The sequence below is a fragment of the Alexandromys fortis genome, unplaced genomic scaffold (genome assembly GCF_014885135.2).
Source record: "Alexandromys fortis isolate MF-2015 unplaced genomic scaffold, M_Fortis_MF-2015_v1.1 scaffold_54, whole genome shotgun sequence".
Taxonomy (NCBI): Eukaryota; Metazoa; Chordata; class Mammalia; order Rodentia; family Cricetidae; genus Alexandromys; species Alexandromys fortis.
This window is the reverse complement of record NW_026067958.1, coordinates 8,623,942-8,635,030: the sequence shown is the minus strand read 5'-3', so window position 1 is coordinate 8,635,030 and position 11,089 is coordinate 8,623,942. Positions and strand designations below refer to the sequence as shown.

General features: G+C 42.9%; 1 protein-coding gene across 8 annotated transcripts in view; it reads left to right on the top strand.

Moving 5' to 3' along the window:
* The first annotated feature begins 244 nt into the window (after window positions 1-244).
* The window catches only part of Znf438 (zinc finger protein 438), a 144,649-nt gene continuing 133,804 nt past the window's right edge, over window positions 245-11,089 (top strand). For 2 of the 8 annotated variants that reach the window (XM_050152543.1, XM_050152540.1), the window contains exon 1: window positions 245-359. The gene's annotated coding sequence lies outside the window, so the exon portion shown is untranslated. Of the gene's footprint in view, window positions 728-11,089 lie in introns of all 8 variants that reach the window. The other 6 variants (XM_050152545.1, XM_050152544.1, XM_050152542.1 and 3 more) reach the window with 4 other exon arrangements.

The following is an 11,089-nucleotide window of genomic DNA, read 5'->3' as shown; positions in this document are numbered from 1 at the left end:
AGGGGACTGCAGTAGGAAGAGGCTGAAGACTCTTTCCGCAGACACGCAGACTGGGAGGGGGGGGCCCCCTCCGCTGCAGCTGACCCCAACGAGCCGGACGCGGAAGGGCGGGGCCAGGGGCGGGGCCTAGCCGGACAAGGGCGGGACATACATAGGCGGGGCTCGCTCTGGTTGGACTGGAGCGGGCGTGGTCTACTCTTGGTGGGCGTGCCCATCTGGGCGCGGGCAGGAGGGGGGGCAGAAGTGGGACTGCGCAAGGGCCCATGGGAGAGTTGCCCCTGTGACCCTGGCGGAGAACCCCTGGGCCTCTGGAGGAGAACAAGTGTCTTTTGCCAAACGTGCACAAGTTTTAGTGACAGGTGAGGGGAGAAAGGCAGTGTCTGCGGAAGGACTACGTAAGAACCCTTCCGTCCGCCCCAAGCCCGGGCGAGAGTCTGAGTTGTTCTCTTGGGTCTCCCCCGTTCCGTGGACCCGGGACCTTCTCGCCTCAGGGGCTGTGTGAAGATGGTGAAGAGTGGCCGCCTAGGCGCGCCGGTCTGCGAAGCCCACGAGCACAAGGCGGCAGGCCGCGTGCGCTTGCGCGCCGCTCTGGGCAGGGCGGGACGGGGCGTCTCCCGCCGCTCGCTGGAGGCGGGGCCTGGGCCGGTGCACAGCGCCCGCGGGCTGACCTCGTTGAACGCCGGCCCGTGACGTCACCCCGCCGTGACGCGTACGCAGTAGGAAAACTGTAAGTTTGCGAGGATTCTGCAGCTGCCTGGCTTGTGGGGCTCGTGGGGCCTGAGGGCTGCTAGCTGTCGCGGTCGCGGTGTTGACCGCGGGCACCGGGAAGCCTCGGGAGACCCGGCAGCCACCGACCGTGTTGCCGGGCTGGTGACCGTCCCAAGTGGGAGCGCACCCTCCTGGGACCGTGGGCTTGTGGAGGCGAGGCCGTTCCTGAGCCCGGCCAGCACCGTTCCCGCTGGCCTATGACAGCTAAGAGCGGGTGATTAAGGCCTGAGAACGGGAAACTGGCGAGGCGCTCCCTAAATTTCGTTGATAAAGAGATTAGTTCCCAGTCTCCATTCTCATTTTGCAGTAGGACTTTCTCGGTCAGCCTGGAATGGAGAGCCCCTTCAAAGACTAGCAGCCCTGTGCCCCTCTTCCTTTGGGATCCTGCAAGTACCCAGGTAGCAGAATGCAACTTACGTGCTGCGTCACCTCCAGCAGGGCTACAGTGCCTTGAGACCCTGTGAGCCTACCCAACCTATGTAGCTCTACACAACGCTTATGAAAATATTCATTCCGAGGAGTGTGGTAGCCCATTTGTATATAAAGCTCTTTCTCGGGGATTTACCTCCTCCACACACCTATCCGACCCGTCTGATCATGACTTTTGAACCTGTAGGTATCTCAGCTATTTTATTGATTTATCAGATCCAGTAACTGGTACCACTATCACAGAGATATTGGCAATATGTTGCCCCCCATCTTTTTCAGAAAACTTTTTAGCAGCTCAGAACTAGTAGGTTATACTCAACGCAGATAAGTAGGGTCAGCTTGTATACTTATATGGTTTAGTCAACTCTTGTCTTAGTGAAGAGTTAGGTACAACATTACAATGTTGTTACACACTTATCTCAAACTCTGGTACAGGAACTTGTCAGGAACTTTGAAGGGAATATACACACCCTAGGATGGATTGAAACAGTAGATCAAGAGGGCCCCATTTCTGTGAATTCAGTGGAGGGTATTAAATCCTTACAAAGGACCCTTTAATCAAAGTAGGGCTTTCCAAAGACAAGTCATCTAAATCTTGGAACTTTTTAAAAATCTGTCTATAAGTGGGAGATGATAGTGTAACTTTTGTTACTTTTACTGGTATCAGATGAGACCATGGAGAGCACAGGCAGCTTTCTAAGTATGGCATGCTATTTGCATCAGCCACCAGTAGTCAGACTTTGAGTCAGAACTAGAAATAGATGGCAAGGGTAAAGACTTGCACGCTAGCAGAGTTCAGTGGAGAACTAGACAGGGAATAGGTACATGAAATTGTTTCACACAGAGAGAGTGCAGTGACATAGAGGTGAGAGGCTGGTGAGGGGACAGTGTGGGGCCCCATCAGGAGCCCAGCTGGTGGGTTTTAAATTCCTTGGGAGGTCAAGACAGGAGGAGTACAAATTCAAGGACTGCATTGGCTGCAGATGGGGTCTAAGCCCAGCCTGGGTAGAAATAGTAGAGCTATGGCCCTGGGTTCATTCTCCACTTGGGAGTGGTGAATGGAGATAGTATAACCATCCGGCCTGGAAAGCTCACCATATGCAAGGCCCAGTTCTAAACACTGAACGCTTTCCAGCTGCCTTTTAAGCAAAGAGAACTAGCTCCATTTTTTATAAATGAGGAAACTGGCATATGTTAGATGCGTACTCAAGCTAAAAGCTTAAGAGACTCAAAGTCTTGCATATTTTACTAAATTTGCATTAGTTTTATTTGGCACTGTTAAAATATTTGCCATTTGAATTTAGGTCATCTGATTTGAGAGGCTGTGTTCCAAATGACTGTTCTGTCTCAGCATAGTAAGAAGTGTTGACATATAACCTTGAAACATCTAATAGACTCTGGTAGGGTCCTGGAGCCTGTGTCAAAGTAGACACTTTATGTGTAAATGTAATGGAAAAGCCACAAGACAGCACCATCATGGGAATGCTGTCTGTTTCCTCATTTACCCCACGGCATATTAACTGTAGAGTCATGGAGTGGTGGAGGGGGCATGAAAATGAGGAGGCAGGAGACTGTTGTTGTGCTGTACCTTGAGAGGGGAGATGGTATGGGACCTTAGACCAAGAGAGGCAATTTTGGAGGTGGCATTAAGAGGTTGAACTCCAATTCTGTTGACAGGACTTACTGATGGGAGCGTGCTGAGGAAAGGGAGGAGTAATAATGTTTCCGGGTTTGGGTGGAAGAAGTAGGTGCTGTTTTCTGAGAAGACAGGTTTAGGAGGAAAATAAAAGTCCAGTTTTACTTTCAGGTTTTAGTTTTGTTAAATATAGTAATGGATGCTAGTAACAATGATACTAATTAGAATGATGTATATATGAACTATGTTCCAGGCAAGGTTTTACATATTTTTACATATATTCATTTAATCCTTAAAACAGTTATATGTGCTAGGAACTTATTGTTCCCCATTTTGCAGATGAGAAAATGGAGGCACAGGGAGCTTCCTTAAGTCATCTTGTAGGGCAAGGCCTCTGACTACTTACCTTATGTCCCTACCCATTGCCATGAGTTAGAAGTGGGATTCACACCCAAAGTGCTCAGACTTTGGAGTCCACATAGGTAACTACCTCATATGGACATGTTGAGTGTATATGCAATGACTGTAGTCAGGGATAGAAACACACATAGTTTTGAAAAGATTGACTGCTTTTGTTCTTTTCTAATCTTTGGTTGATTACAGGAGGTAAGAGAAGGAAGCATACATGGTAGGTTTGTATGTTTGCTGGTTCTTCCTTATTTGATTGGATGTCTGCTGCTAACATTCGTTCTTTTGTCTCTCATTTCCATAGTGTGGGTTCAGGATGAAGTCTCTGTCTCTTTCACATCTGTCTCTAGTTTCATTCCATTGCCTGCCATTCATAGCTGGTAACAGTGACTTTATATGAAGGATATTGGTTAGGTTTAGGGAATTTGGGGGATGAATAAATATGGCTCTCTTTTTGGAGGAGCATAGTATGAGAAAAAAACCTGTGGGAATAGATTTAGAGTAGAACGATGCATAAATATATGCTGATTAGTTGATTCCGGTTTCCCATCTTCTTTTCCCCCTGCCCCACACTTGAGAGATGGGGTGTGAAAAGGGCAAAGGAGCAAAAGAAGGCTTAGACAATTGCCTGATGGGTTGGAAGCTCCCCGAGAGTCCTTTTCAACAAAAGAACTACTCAAAGTCTTGCATATTTTACTAAATTTGCATTAGTTTTATTTGGCACTGATAAAATTTTTACCAAATGAAAAATTCTGATATTTGATTATCTCTGTGGAGTAATGACTTTCCCCAGTTCTACTACCTCAGTGTTGACAGGACTCAGTAGTGAAATAAGGGAACTGGCTTGAAATGTTGCTGCTTGCATAACAGAGGGCAATGGAGGGGCCGTGTTTGAAATACTTAGGCAGGTTTCCACCATTTATAAGTGTCTTCTGCCAAAGTTCCACACATTAGTATTCGACTTTTCTGTTAATCAGCCGCTTAAGATTGATATACATGCACCTTTGGTCTCATCGTTTTGGGCCTGTGTTAGACAGTTTTATGTGGGGAGGAACTTACAGTGGAGGAGATCTGAGTAAGCCCCACCTCCTAAAAGTTCAGCACTGTAGGCTGGCCACCAAACCTTTCACATATAAACCTTTAGTAGACATTTAAGCTCCAAACCATAATGCCTGCTATTTATTTATTCATTTCACTCTTTTCTTTTTTGTTTCAATTAATGCTTTAGCAATGTAATTTCTTTTTAGAGAAATTACTTATTTTATGAGTATGAGTGTTTTATTTGTTATGTATATGCACACAGTATCCAAGGAAGCTGGAAAAGGGCATTGAATATCCCTGAAACTGTAGCTGCAGGTGGTTGTGAGTATCATGTAGATGCTGGAAACCAAACCTAGTTCCTCTGCAAGAGCAGCAGCCAGTGCTTTTAACAGCTGAGCTATATCTTCAGCCCCAAACTTCTTTCATGTTTTATACACTGAATTAGCTACCTCAGTTACATATTTGTTAATTTTTCAAAGACCTTTTCTGTGTGAGTTTTCATATTATTTTTGGCAGCATCTGTAAGATGTGGAGGGCATATATTATCTTTATAATTTGACAGTAAGAAAGTGCTACAGGTCAAATTATTTGTCCTATGTGTTAGAACAGTTTAGTGACAAAAAGCAAAGTGAACTTGGAGTTAAATCTTAATACCTAGAACTGCTTTAAAGTTACCTATTGCTATCAGCCAGTTCACCTTCCTAAGAGTACTGTGAAATGAAGCTATTATTCCTGTCTTATAAAGAAGAAACTGGTTTAAAATAGTCATCTAGCAAGGTCCCTCAACTCTAATGTGTTTCTTTGGCTGTTTCCACTGAGTTAAACTGCCGATGCAGGTATTTCCAAGATATGAACTTGACTACATTGTTATGTTCACTAAATCTATACTTTGACTACATTGGTCTCTTGGCACATAGTCTTACATTGATGTTGCCACTCTAGTCAGTGTTTGCAATCCTCCCAGATTTTATTTGAGTGGGGGTTTTCTGAGTTTTGTTAAACTATATGGTAGTAAGATGTGCTATTTAGACTTTTATTTTTGAGAATACTTAAGTCCAAAGGCAGTCTACAAATACAACTCTGATCTGTATTTGCCTTTAGCTAAATGAGGAAGTCTGTGTGGGAGCAGTCACTTTGCTAGTCTGACTGATTCATGTTTGGGAGGGGACTCCCATTTATGCCTCCTTTGAATCCGAGTCTCTAGTATTCTTGGTAGGGTGGATTCAAATTCAAAAATGAGATAAGAAGACTTATCACTTTCATGTCAATTTGAGGGTATTTCTCTTCGTTTTTTTTCTATGCTGTTCTGATCCACAGATATACTTGACTCGACCACAGACAGAATAATGTATGGAAGCTATTGTACTTTCTTTCTGAAGCAGACATCCCTACTCTAATGAGTAGTTCACATTTGTGAGGTCACAGGAGCTGGTGATAGTTACTTATATCCTAAATTGTAAACGAGTTGATACGTTTGCCCAAATAAATACAGTATAAGACTTTTGATTTTTACAGTTTAATGCTTTAGGGTGGGAATTGAGATAGGGTTTCTCTTTGTAACAGCTCTGGCCCTCAAACTCACAGAAATCCTCCCACCTCTGCAGGGATTAAAGAGTTACATTTTATAAAAACAAAGCTGGACCATTATTTTGTTCGAAGATTATTTGATAGCAGTTGATTATTGGTATAAGTTTTAATGGTCAGATGTTTTAATATTTGTATAATACACCCAAATATGTTTTCTCTTTGCCAGTCTCAGGATTATTTTGTATTTGAGAATTAGGCTGCTTTGTGATGTATTATTTTGAGAAATGTTTTAGTTATTTAAACATCCTGGGAAGGCTGCATTTCTTTTTGTCTACTTCCTTTCTTGAGGGTGTGTGTAGTATCTTGTACCCACCAAAGTCAGTCTTCATAGATGCTCAGTTGCATACAGCTCTAGACAGCTTGCTGGTTTTGCTGTTGTTAGAGATGCGGTTAGAATGGACTGCTTTCAGAAAGGTAGCTAGCTGTCGTTTACCAGTGGCTTAGAAGTTTCATGATTTTATTGCATGATTTTTGCATGGCATGGTCCTTTTAATATCTGTGAATCTTTTTTACCATAATTATTATGTTATAACACTATTTACAATATTCAGCTATTTAATATTTAGCATGTTTCTTCAGGATGAAATGAAAATCTATCTATGACTACTGGAGCTACTATAAAACTTTTTTTTTTCCTGTGTTGATGTTAAAGTAAACTTTCAGGACATTCATTTAGAAATTAGAGAAGGAAAAAAAATAAGGTTTTGATGTAGCTTCTTTGTGCATCTGGGTGCATATGCACAGGACAGAGGACAACCTCGGATATTGTTCCTTAAGCACTGTCCATCTTGGTTTTATTCCCTACCCTTCTCTCTTTCTTTCTTCTTTCTTTCCCTGCATCCTTCTTTCCTATGGAACAGGACAGCTTGCATTTGGTTGCCTCCTTCCACAATATGAATTCTAGGGGATTGAACCAAAGTTTGTTAAGCTTAGTGGCAAGTATTTTTCCTTGAGGAATCATCTTGCTGACTTCCACCTTGTTTTTTTTCAGAAAAGGTTTCTAATCTCTAATTGTCTTGGAGCTGACTGATTCTGTTAGGCTGGCAGGCCAAATGGTCGCGAGGATCCACCTATTTCTGTCTCTTCAACTCTAGGAATTAGGCAAGCCCCACCATTTCTGGCTTTTTTTGACAGGTGTGGTGGGGGTTCTAGTCAATCTAATTTAGATTCTCGTATTCGTGCATCAAAAACCTTAGGGATGCATGGCCATAGGAGGGTTAGGAGAGAGAAAGAAGTTAGAGGGGGTAAGTGGATAAATGACATCAGACCTCTAAAAGGCAGGTGGTTTGAGGTCCATTGGTTGTAGGGCAGTGACTGGTGCTATCAGGATGGAGGTGAGAATTCTTATAGAGTTGTTGTTGGGGAAGGAGGAAACTGAGGGAGTCTAACCTAATGACCTTTCTATAGAAGTGATATAATCTGCTAAGTAAGTCTGGAATTGATTCTTTGGGAAGTAAGAGAAGGAGCTGATTGGAACCCAAGAAAGAATCGAAGAACAGCAGTGAGAACTTACCCAGGTGGGGAGCTGTACATTTGCAGGTCCCCACTCCTTCTGTTTGGGGATTTCTATATCATTGATTTTCAGATTGGCTATGACAGTGTTGGAGATCCTCAGGTAGATGCTCAGGTGTGTAGTAGAGGTACAAGAGAATTTAAGGCCAGAGAGGGGGCAAAGCTGGTCAGTTTCTAGGTTATGTTGGACAAGGCGTGAAACTGGGAACATGGCTAATGCGTGAGGAGAAAATAGAGAAGTAGAGAAAAGAAGTGAGGGCTTAAATTCATTTGTTCTTTGATTCATCCATTAAATATTTATTAAGCATTTATCTCCCAGATACTGCTTTAGATACTGTTGCTACCTACCTAAATGAAAGCAGGGATGGAAGCAGTCTTAGTCGTGATAGAAGACATTAGTTCTGTGGTAAATTGTGTGTGTGTGTGTTTGTGTGTGTATAACAGACATAGATTTTTTCCAGTTTATATACACATGTATGAATGCATGCATGCATGTGTAACACCTGCGTCTGCGTTACCCTCCCGGTACAGTTTGTGCTCCACTGTACTGTACGCGAGCTGGGCAAGGGCCTGGAGACTGAAAGAACACACTAAGAGATCTGGGTCATTTGAAAGGAGATCAGCTGACTGCTGTTTATTCAATCTTGGGAAAATCCTTAGGTACCTAGCTGCTGCACAAGGAATTCCCCCCAGGCAGATGGAAATTGCCACACCCAAGATGGAGTAAACAATGCCCTAAAGCTATCACCAGGCAGGGCAGAGGGAGCACAGGAACAAACAGGATGTTTTAGCTGGCTGACCAGAAACTGTCCTCAAGATGAAACCCTGGAGCAGGGGTAGACCCGGGCCCTACATGTATGCATTTATATAATTCCAAATGGTAAATGATATAAAGAAAAATGAAGAAGGGAAGGGATAAAGTGATATAGATGCTGATTTAAAATAATGTAATTAGAAAAAGGCTCTTGGAAGAAATGACTTCTGAGCAGACACTGGACAGTATTCAGGGGCATAACAGTATGTGGACATCTGCATGGACATTCCAAGGTCAGGAGACAGTACTGAGTCCTGAGAAGCCTTGAAGCAGCCCTGGCACTGGGGAGTGTGTGCAAAGAGGAGAGAGTGGTAATCAGTTAGAGCTGCTGAAGGGATTTAGTATTTTACTGTGCCTTGGGGGAATCATTGGAAGGTTTGGATCAGAAACTGAAGGCTAACACTTGCTGCTTTTTGGAGAAGTGATTGGCAGTGGGGATTAAGGAATGGAGAGAGCTAGAAAGACAAGAGGTGGTAGCCTTCAAAGGAAGCCAACAGAGTTCTTACTCTTGCAGTTGAGTGCTTCTGGGTAAAGCCTGAGCTCCACTGCTCCTTTAAGCAGACACTCCCACCCCACAATGGGCATTCTTCTTTGTGTATAGAGGCCTGACCAAGACCATTGCTTATACCGCACCCTTTCCTGTTTTTTTCTCTGCCCCTTCCCAGCTCCATTATTCATTCTCCCATCTCTTCCTTCACCTTGTCTTTTAGATCTGGTATATATGGGCTTCCTGGCTACAACTTCCTCCAGATCTGTATTATGATTTTTTATCGTTTTCAATTTTCAGGAAATTTTCTCCATAGCTCAGTGCTGGAGTTGCCCTCTGAACCGTGAAGCAGCTCAGAGGGTTGCTCCCAAAGATCTCCATGCCCAAATTCACATTGAACTGAGACACTATCTTTCTTGCAGCTGGACATCCCTGGGGTCACCTCAAGCCACACTCTCCCAGCCTACTTTAACAACACCTTTTTACTCCTTCGGCATGAAGCTTGCCAAAAATGGAGACTACCCTTTAGTTCTCTGTTGCTGAACAGAGCATTCAGAGCACGGGGTGGTGTACCTTTCCAGCAGGACTTTGTCCCACTACCCTTTTCTCACTAAAGTTGTACAATACAAATTAATACAGTTCTAAATACAGAAAAGGGCTCCATCTGTCTTCAGTGTATGGTTGTTTTTTTTTTTTTTTTTTTTTGAGACAGGGTTTTGCTGTAGATTTGGAACCTGTTCTGAAACTAGCTCTTGTAGACCAGACTGGCCTTGAACTCACAGAGATCCACCTGCCTCTGCCTCCTTAGTGCTGGGATTAAAGGCGTGTGCCACCATCATCCAGCTTCTTCAGTGTATTCTTTATTGATCCTGATTAAGTATTTTGCTTATTTTACAATGAAAAAAACCAAGTATAGTTTTGAAAATAGTATAGTATGAAATGCTTTAACTTCCCAGAGTTGGCATTTTCTGGTTTTGTTTTTATATTTAATAGAGCTATTATAACATATTTATATAGCATTAAATAAAGCATGGCCATGATTTATGTTCTGAATCATTAGGCTTCAGACTAAAGAGAAAAATTTAAATAATTCGTTTTATGTGTACTAGTGTCTAGGTCAGAGGACAACTTTCTGAGTCGGGTCTCACCTCCTACTTGTCTTGAGGCAGGGTTTCCTTTCTGGTTTCTGCTGCTATGCTGGCTGCATACTGCAGGCTAGGTGGCCCCCTGGCTGCCAGGGGAGTCTCCTGTCTCCACTTCTCACCTTGAAGTAGGAGTGCTGGGATGACAGGTTTGGTCTCTAGCATAGGTTGCTGTCTGTACTCAAGTTGCTTTTTGCATTGGAGTGGCAAGCAGTTTCCTAACAATTCTGTTCCTATGTAGCTACTTGTGATAAATAAAACCATATAGCCACATAAAACTTATAATTAAAAAGTCATAATGATGTTATTACTAGTAGCTGTCACTGGATCCCACCCAAATTTTGTTACCAATGAATAGCTTGTTGGATGAACAGAATATTATATTTATATAATGGAATATCATTTAACATTGAAAATGATTGAGGTCCTTCTATATGGCTTAACATGGATGAATATTGATACCAGGATAAAACTGTTAACAGATGGAAATGTGGTTATTAAGTTAAAAAGGAAAAAAATCATACCTAGAGGTACACATCTAGGAATTGACTTTTGTTGCTGTAGTAAATATTATGGGAATTAATGGTACTACCTGTAAGAAAGGGATCAGCTTAGTATTAAAAATATACTTTTTTTTTGGCTTGAATTTGAATACTCACTTAAGTGACTATAAACCAGCAATGGGGAAGGGATTTAAAATTTTCACCTCAAAAATATTTTCTAGAGGTAAGTTCAAGAGTAGAGAAATCATTAGAAAATTACCTCCTTCCTTAGTCAGGTATAAATAGTTTTTCTCATCAAAACCCCTTCATATAAACAAACATATTAAGCATCTTCATATTAAGCATCTTCAAAGTGACAGTGTTACAGGCTTTGGGTTAAATGAATCCTTCACACGCAGTATTCGGGAGAGTGCCTACAGCTCAGTGTGGAACTCTGGATAGCATTCCTGAGAACAGCCCAGTGGAGGTTACCCACAAAAGCAGGAAGGGAGCAGTTCTGACAGGAGTGTCTTAGGGAACGCCCTACAGGGAGAAGTTTAGTGTGCCTGACCCACTGAGCAGGAAGAGAGAGATGGGATGCCCTTGGAGAAATAAACAAAATCCATGACTAGGTACTGTCCCCTGGGATTTGGTGCTAGTGGTGAGGGAGAGGGATTGTATTTTCCAAAAGAAACAATAGTTTCCTGTCGTGGTGTAGTTCAGATGGTAGTCTTCTGCTCAGTGTCACAAGATACTAATGGACTGGCTCATGTTAGGTGACTC